General features: G+C 47.1%; 1 long non-coding RNA gene across 2 annotated transcripts; it reads right to left on the bottom strand.

Annotated features, from left to right (window-relative positions):
* Positions 1 to 376: 376 nt before the first annotated feature.
* On the bottom strand, positions 377 to 8,484 carry LOC130320670 (uncharacterized). Of its 2 annotated transcripts, XR_008866531.1 has the most exons (5): positions 8,266 to 8,484; positions 7,749 to 7,825; positions 6,816 to 6,966; positions 6,312 to 6,488; positions 377 to 2,022 (listed from the first exon to the last, which is right to left on the bottom strand). It is a non-coding gene; the product is annotated as an uncharacterized LOC130320670 (long non-coding RNA). The 2 variants fall into 2 exon arrangements; XR_008866530.1 differs by having other exon boundaries at positions 7,749 to 8,481.
* Positions 8,485 to 8,584: the final 100 nt, after the last annotated feature.

Here is an 8,584-nt window from a genome sequence, read left to right as displayed (position 1 = left end):
CAGAGAACAGTCCAGCACCTGGTAATGTATGGTCCTTATAGGTTATATGACAGAGAACAGTCCAGCACCTGGTAATGTATGGTCCTCCTAGGTTATATGACAGAGAACAGTCCAGCACCAGGTAAAGTATGGTCCTTATAGGTTATATGACAGAGAACAGTCCAGCACCAGGTAATGTATGGTCCTCCTAGGTTATATGATGGAGAACAGTCCAGCACCTGGTAAAGTATGGTCCTTATAGGTTATATGACAGAGAACAGTCCAGCACCTGGTAATGTATGGTCCTCCTAGGTTATATGACAGAGAACAGTCCAGCACCAGGTAATGTATGGTCCTCCTAGGTTATATGATGGAGAACAGTCCAGCACCAGGTAAAGTATGGTCCTTATAGGTTATATGACAGAGAACAGTCCAGCACCTGGTAATGTATGGTCCTCCTAGGTTATATGACAGAGAACAGTCCAGCACCAGGTAATGTATGGTCCTCCTAGGTTATATGATGGAGAACAGTCCAGCACCAGGTAAAGTATGGTCCTTATAGGTTATATGACAGAGAACAGTCCAGCACCAGGTAATGTATGGTCCTCCTAGGTTATATGACAGAGAACAGTCCAGCACCAGGTAAAGTATGGTCCTCCTAGGTTATATGATGGAGAACAGTCCAGCACCAGGAAAAGTATGGTCCTCCTAGGTTATATGGCAGAGAACAGTCCAGCACTTGGTAAAGTATGGTCCTTATAGGTTATATGATGGAGAACAGTCCAGCACCAGGTAAAGTATGGTCCTCCTAGGTTATATGACAGAGAACAGTCCAGCACCAGGTAAAGTATGGTCCTTATAGGTTATATGACAGAGAACCGTCCAGCACCAGGTAAAGTATGGTCCTCCTAGGTTATATGACAGAGAACAGTCCAGCACCTGGTAATGTATGGTCCTTATAGGTTATATGGCAGAGAACAGTCCAGCACTTGGTAAAGTATGGTCCTTATAGGTTATATGACAGAGAACAGTCCAGCACCAGGTAAAGTATGGTCCTTATAGGTTATATGACAGAGAACAGTCCAGCACCAGGTAATGTATGGTCCTCCTAGGTTATATGGCAGAGAACAGTCCAGCACCAGGTAAAGTATGGTCCTCCTAGGTTATATGACAGAACAGTCCAGCACTTGGTAAAGTATGGTCCTTATAGGTTATATGACAGAGAACAGTCCAGCACCTGGTAATGTATGGTCCTTATAGGTTATATGACAGAGAACAGTCCATCACCTGGTAAAGTATGGTCCTCCTAGGTTATATGACAGAGAACAGTCCATTACCTGGTAAAGTATGGTCCTTATAGGTTATATGACAGAGAACAGTCCAGCACCTGGTAAAGTATGGTCCTTACAGGTTATAGGACAGAAAACAGTCCAGCACCTGGTAAAGTATGGTCCTTATAGGTTATATGACAGAGAACCGTCCAGCACCTGGTAAAGTATGGTCCTTATAGGTTAAAGTAGAACAGTCCAGCACCTGGTTCAGCATGGTCCTTCATGGTTACGGGAGAACAGTCCAGCACCTGGTTCAGCATGGTCCTTCTAGGTTACAGGAGAACAGTCCAGCACCTGGTACAGTATGGTCCTTCTAGGTTACAGGAGAACAGTCCAGGACCTGGTACAGTATGGTCCTCCTAGGTTACAGGAGAACAGTCCAGCACCTGGTACAGTATGGTCCTCCTAGGTTACAGGAGAACAGTCCAGGACCTGGTACAGCATGGTCCTCCTAGGTTACAGGAGAACAGTCCAGCACCTGGTACAGTATGGTCCTCCTAGGTTACAGAAGAACAGTCCATGGTCTTCCTAGGTTGTAGAATAGACTGGTACCAGTTGTTGCATGGTTCTATAGCGCTCTCGGTCAGGGGCCCCAGCTCCTACAAGGACCACAACGTAAAATTAAGTTGACTCTGGCACCAGGGAGCACATAGCTCAAGCATCCAGCATGGCTGACACTGTCTGCAGCTCCTTACATATCCACAGCTTCATCCTGAAACAACAACCAGAACACAATCATCCATCATGTGGTGATGACCGATACTGACCGATGCAGTACTGCAGCAGGACTCTGCCTCTGACCGCCAGGGGGGGGGGTCTGCTCCAGTAAGGAGGGAGGCAGGAGTGCAGGGCAGGCCAGACAGGTACTGGTAGTGGGGGAATCAATTATTAGGGGGACAGACAGGGCAATCTGTCACAAAGACCGGGATCGCCGATCAGTGTGTTGTCTTCCTGGCGCTAGAGTTTGGCACATCGCAGATCGGGTTGACAGGTTGCTGGGTGGGGCTGGAGAGGACCCAGCGGTCATGGTACATATTGGTACCAATGACAAAGTAAGAGGTAGGTGGAGTGTCCTTAAAAATTATTTCAGGGACTTAGACCGCAAGCTTAAGGCAAGGACCTCCAAGGAAATATTTTCTGAATTATTCCCTGTACCACGAGCCGCACCAGAGAGGCAGCGGGAGATCAGGGACCTGTACCACGAGCCGCACCAGAGAGGCAGCGGGAGATCATGGAGGTAAACAAGTGGCTCAGAAGCTGGTGTAGGAAGGAAGGGTTTGGGTTCATGGAGAACTGGGCTGACTTTGCTGTCGGTTACCGGCTCTACCGTAGGGACGGGCGCTGTGCTTGGGGAGAAGATGGCTAGAAGGGTGGAGGAGTGTTTAAACTAGGGACTAGTGGAGATAGAGAGGGGGGACTTATTAATGTACCTGGGGGTGGAGCGGAGGGAGGGATTAGAATAGTTAATAGGGATAGGAGTGGGGGAGGGATTAGAATAGTTAATAGGGATAGGAGCGGGGGGAGGGGTTAGAATAATAGGGATAGGAGCGGGGGAGGGGTTAGAATAGTTAATAGGGATAAGAGCGGAGGAGGGGTTAGAATTGTTAATAGGGATAGGCGTGGGGGAGGGGTTAGAATAGTTAATAGGGATAGGCTTCATAGGAAGAAAAATCATACACCATTGAATTGCATGATGACTAATGCCAGAAGTCTGACCAATAAAACAGAGGAACTGGAGCTAGTCCTACTCATCCTCTACAGTCATCACCTACCATATCCAGTCCTGCTCACCCTCTACTTCTACAGTCATCACCTACCATATCCAGCCCTACTCATCCTCTACTTCTACAGCCATCACCTACCATATCCAGCCCTATTCACCCTCTACTTCTACAGTCATCACCTACCATATCCAGTCCTTCTCACCCTCTACTTCTACAGTCATCACCTACCATATCCAGCCCTACTCACCCTCTACTTCTACAGTCATCACCCACCATATCCAGTCCTTCTCACCCTCTACTTCTACAGTCATCACCTACCATATCCAGTCCTTCTCACCCTCTACTTCTACAGTCATCACCCACCATATCCAGTCCTTCTCACCCTCTACTTCTACAGTCATCACCCACCATATCCAGCCCTACTCACCCTCTACTTCTACAGTCATCACCCACCATATCCAGTCCTTCTCACCCTCTACTTCTACAGTCATCACCCACCATATCCAGTCCTTCTCACCCTCTACTTCTACAGCCATCACCTACCATATCCAGCCCTACTCACCCTCTACTTCTACAGCCATCACCTACCATATCCAGTCCTACTCATCCTCTACTTCTACAGCCATCACCTACCATATCCAGCCCTACTCACCCTCTACTTCTACTGTCATCACCTACCATATCCAGTCCTTCTCACCCTCTACTTCTACAGTCATCACCTACCATATCCAGTCCTTCTCACCCTCTACTTCTACAGTCATCACCCACCATATCCAGTCCTTCTCACCCTCTACTTCTACAGTCATCACACACCATATCCAGCCCTACTCACCCTCTACTTCTACAGTCATCACCCACCATATCCAGTCCTTCTCACCCTCTACTTCTACAGTCATCACCCACCATATCCAGTCCTACTCATCCTCTACTTCTACAGCCATCACCTACCATATCCAGCCCTACTCACCCTCTACTTCTACAGTCATCACCTACCATATCCAGACCTATTCACCCTCTACTTCTACAGTCATCACCTACCATATCCAGTCCTACTCATCCTCTACTTCTACAGCCATCACCTACCATATCCAGTCCTACTCATCCTCTACTTCTACAGTCATCACCTACCATATCCAGTCCTACTCATCCTCTACTTCTACAGTCATCACCTACCATATCCAGTCCTACTCATCCTCTACTTCTACAGCCATCACCTACCATATCCAGCCCTACTCACCCTCTACTTCTACAGTCATCACTCACCATATCCAGTCCCACTCACCCTCTACTTCTACAGTCATCACCTACCATATCCAGTCCTATTCACCCTCTACTTCTACAGTCATCACCTACCATATCTAGTCCTAATCATCCTCTACAGTTATCACCCACCATATCCAGTCCTACTCACCCTCTACTTCTACAGTCATCACCTACCATATCCAGTCCTATTCACCCTCTACTTCTACAGTCATCACCTACCATATCTAGTCCTAATCATCCTCTACAGTTATCACCCACCATATCCAGTCCTACTCATCCTCTACTTCTACAGTCATCACCTACCATATCCAGTCCTACTCATCCTCTACTTCTACAGCCATCACCTACCATATCCAGCCCTACTCACCCTCTACTTCTACAGTCATCACCTACCATATCCAGTCCTACTCACCCTCTACTTCTACAGTCATCACCTACCATATCCAGTCCTACTCATCCTCTACTTCTACAGCCATCACCTACCATATCCAGCCCTACTCACCCTCTACTTCTACAGTCATCACTCACCATATCCAGTCCCACTCACCCTCTACTTCTACAGTCATCACCTACCATATCCAGTCCTATTCACCCTCTACTTCTACAGTCATCACCTACCATATCTAGTCCTAATCATCCTCTACAGTTATCACCCACCATATCCAGTCCTACTCACCCTCTACTTCTACAGTCATCACCTACCATATCCAGTCCTATTCACCCTCTACTTCTACAGTCATCACCTACCATATCTAGTCCTAATCATCCTCTACAGTTATCACCCACCATATCCAGTCCTACTCATCCTCTACTTCTACAGTCATCACCTACCATATCCAGTCCTACTCATCCTCTACTTCTACAGCCATCACCTACCATATCCAGCCCTACTCACCCTCTACTTCTACAGTCATCACCTACCATATCCAGTCCTACTCACCCTCTACTTCTACAGTCATCACCTACCATATCCAGTCCTACTCATCCTCTACTTCTACAGCCATCACCTACCATATCCAGCCCTACTCACCCTCTACTTCTACAGTCATCACCTACCATATCTAGTCCTAATCATCCTCTACTTCTACAGTCATCACCTACCATATCCAGCCCTACTCATCCTCTACTTCTACTGTCATCACCCACCATATCCAGTCCTTCTCACCCTCTACTTCTACAGTCATCACCCACCATATCCAGCCCTACTCACCCTCTACTTCTACAGTCATCATCTACCATATCCAGCCCTATTCACCCTCTACTTCTACAGTCATCACCTACCATATCCAGTCCTATTCACCCTCTACTTCTACAGTCATCACCTACCATATCCAGTCCTACTCATCCTCTACTTCTACAGTCATCACCTACCATATCCAGCCCTACTCATCCTCTACTTCTACAGTCATCACCTACCATATCCAGCCCTACTCATCCTCTACTTCTACAGTCATCACCTACCATATCCAGCCCTACTCATCCTCTACTTCTACAGTCATCACCTACCATATCCAGTCCTATTCACCCTCTACTTCTACAGTCATCACCTACCATATCCAGACCTATTCACCCTCTACTTCTACAGTCATCACCTACCATATCCAGACCTATTCACCCTCTACTTCTACAGTCATCACCTACCATATCCAGCCCTACTCACCCTCTACTTCTACAGTCATCACTCACCATATCCAGTCCCACTCACCCTCTACTTCTACAGTCATCACCTACCATATCTAGTCCTAATCATCCTCTACAGTTATCACCCACCATATCCAGTCCTACCCATCCTCTACTTCTACAGTCATCACCTACCATATCCAGTCCTACTCATCCTCTACTTCTACAGCCATCACCTACCATATCCAGCCCTACTCACCCTCTACTTCTACAGTCATCACTCACCATATCCAGCCCTACTCACACTCTTCTTCTAAGACCACCTCCATGATGTCCAGGCATACTATCTACTTGTATATCCACGTCCCACCATACTTCATCCCTCAGCACTCACCCGGTCTTCCTCACAGACACTCCTGCTCAGTCGCACACTCCGTGATGAGCAGAAGCTGCTGGATTTCCTGCTGTAGTTTCAGCTCTAAGACTTCTACAAGAATGGATTGACGTAAACTCTCCTGTTGGATTCCCATCCTCTGCAGCAAATTGTCTGTCAACCTTAGCAGAGCCCGCCCTGAAAGTAAAAGAAGTGCACATCATCCAAAACATTTCCCTCATCATCCACCATCACTAAACTTTTCCCACATACCATCCATGTTCCTTCACTAAACATGTCCTCACATACCATCTATATCCATCACTAAACATGTCCCCACATACCATCCATGTCCCATCACTAATCATGTCCCCACATATAATCTATATCATCACTAATCATGGTCCCACATATCATCTATGTCCATCACTAAGCAGGTCCCCTCAGGTCAGCCAGCTATAATAAGAGCTTTAGTATAATACCAGAGTGGGTTATGATAATGGAGACCCCCTCAGGCCCTCATACCTGTGATGTGATGGGAATAAGCTGCTTGAACCAGGCCAGCCGCGTTCTGTAGGGGCCCGTACTGGAGCCAGGAGCAGACATCTTGGATGGACCAGTCACTCACAGGCTTCTCCCAGATCTCCTCATCCTCTGACTCCTGTGAAAATAAACCCTGGAAGAAAAAACCATCTGTCACATGTAATGAACGATAACGGCTGACAGGGGCCCCCGGAGCCCGGAGATCACTCCAAAGCCACAAACCTACTCCAAAACCACAAACATACTCCAAAATCTACTCCAAAACCAGAAGCCAACTCAAAAACCACAAACTCAAAAACCACAAACTCAAAAACCACAAACTCAAAAACCACAAACTCAAAAAACCACAAACCAAATCCAAAACCAACTCCAAAACCACAAACCAAATCCAAAACCAACTCCAAAACCACAAACCAACTCCAAAACCTACTCCAAAACCACAAACCATCTAAAAACGACAAACTGATTACATGTCTACGACCAACTCCAAAACCACAAACCTACTGCAAAACCTACTCCAAAACTACAAAGTGACTTCAAAACTGCAAGCCGAATCCAAAAAGCACAGACCATCTCTAAGACTACAAATCAGCTCCACAACCATAAACGAACTCCAAAACCACAAACCAACTCCAAGGCTAAAAGCCGACTCCAAAGTCACAACCTAACTCTAAAAACACAAGCCATGTCTTAAGCCACACACCAAGACTACAACTAACTCCAAATCCTCACAGCTACTCCAAAGATAGAAACTAAGCCTAAAACAATGTCCAACCCCTGAAATCTGGAAATAATCAGAAGACCACAATAACCATCACATTATCAGTCCACAACAGGTGGGATATGACATATTCTCCTGATACATCCTGTAATAGTCTGGAGCTTTATGGGCATCTGCTGGAGGAGACATATTACCTGTGAATGTGCGGCCATGTTTGGAGGTCAGGGGCACCGTGTGACCATACAGAGCAGATCTGACGTCTTGTCTACACCTGAAAAAAATAATTAATTTATTACCAGCAGGAGGATGCATTTAGTTACATTACATGAATATAGTCACATGGTACGGAAGATATCTGACTGCACACCCTGTATAGTGACCGGACTGGGAGCAGACAGCACCATCACAGACGAGGAGAGTCCTCTGAGAGGCATGTGCCCCTAGATACCACCAGGACCTCCACCCCAGTATAACACCAGCACCCTCACCCCAGTATAACACCAGCACCCTCACCACAGTGTAACGCCTGCACCCTCAACCCAGTGTAACACCTGCACCCCCACCCCAGGGTAACGCCTGCACCCTCACCCCAGGGTAATGCCTGTACCCTTTCACCAGCTGCCGTGTTTGTAGATGTTCCATCCCTGGTAGAGTGGTTGGTGAATGATTGATTCCTCGGGGTCAGGGTACAGATCACACAGTGTTCCTCACCTCTGGTCACATGTAGGTGTCTACACGTCATGTCCGCTGCTCCTCTGGTTTGTCATGTGGCAGATGGCTGGAGTCTACTATCAAAAAACAGTTAAAGAGATATTTAAAGCTGAAAAACGTATCCCCTATGCTTTGGAAAGGGAATATGTTTTAGATTGGAAGGGGTCCGATGCTGGGACCCCACCAGATATCCTGCACGGGGCCCAGGCTCTCCCCAAAATCAGGGTGTTTCGATCCCACACAAAAGCAGCAGCCAACACACCCCTTCCATGTATCTCTATGGGAGAGCCGTTTGGTTATCTTCGGGTCCCCCATAGAG

The sequence above is a fragment of the Hyla sarda genome, unplaced genomic scaffold, assembly GCF_029499605.1.
Source record: "Hyla sarda isolate aHylSar1 unplaced genomic scaffold, aHylSar1.hap1 scaffold_2217, whole genome shotgun sequence".
Classification (NCBI taxonomy): domain Eukaryota; kingdom Metazoa; phylum Chordata; class Amphibia; order Anura; family Hylidae; genus Hyla; species Hyla sarda.
Note: the sequence above shows the minus strand (reverse complement) of the source record. Positions and strands in the feature narration are given on the sequence as shown.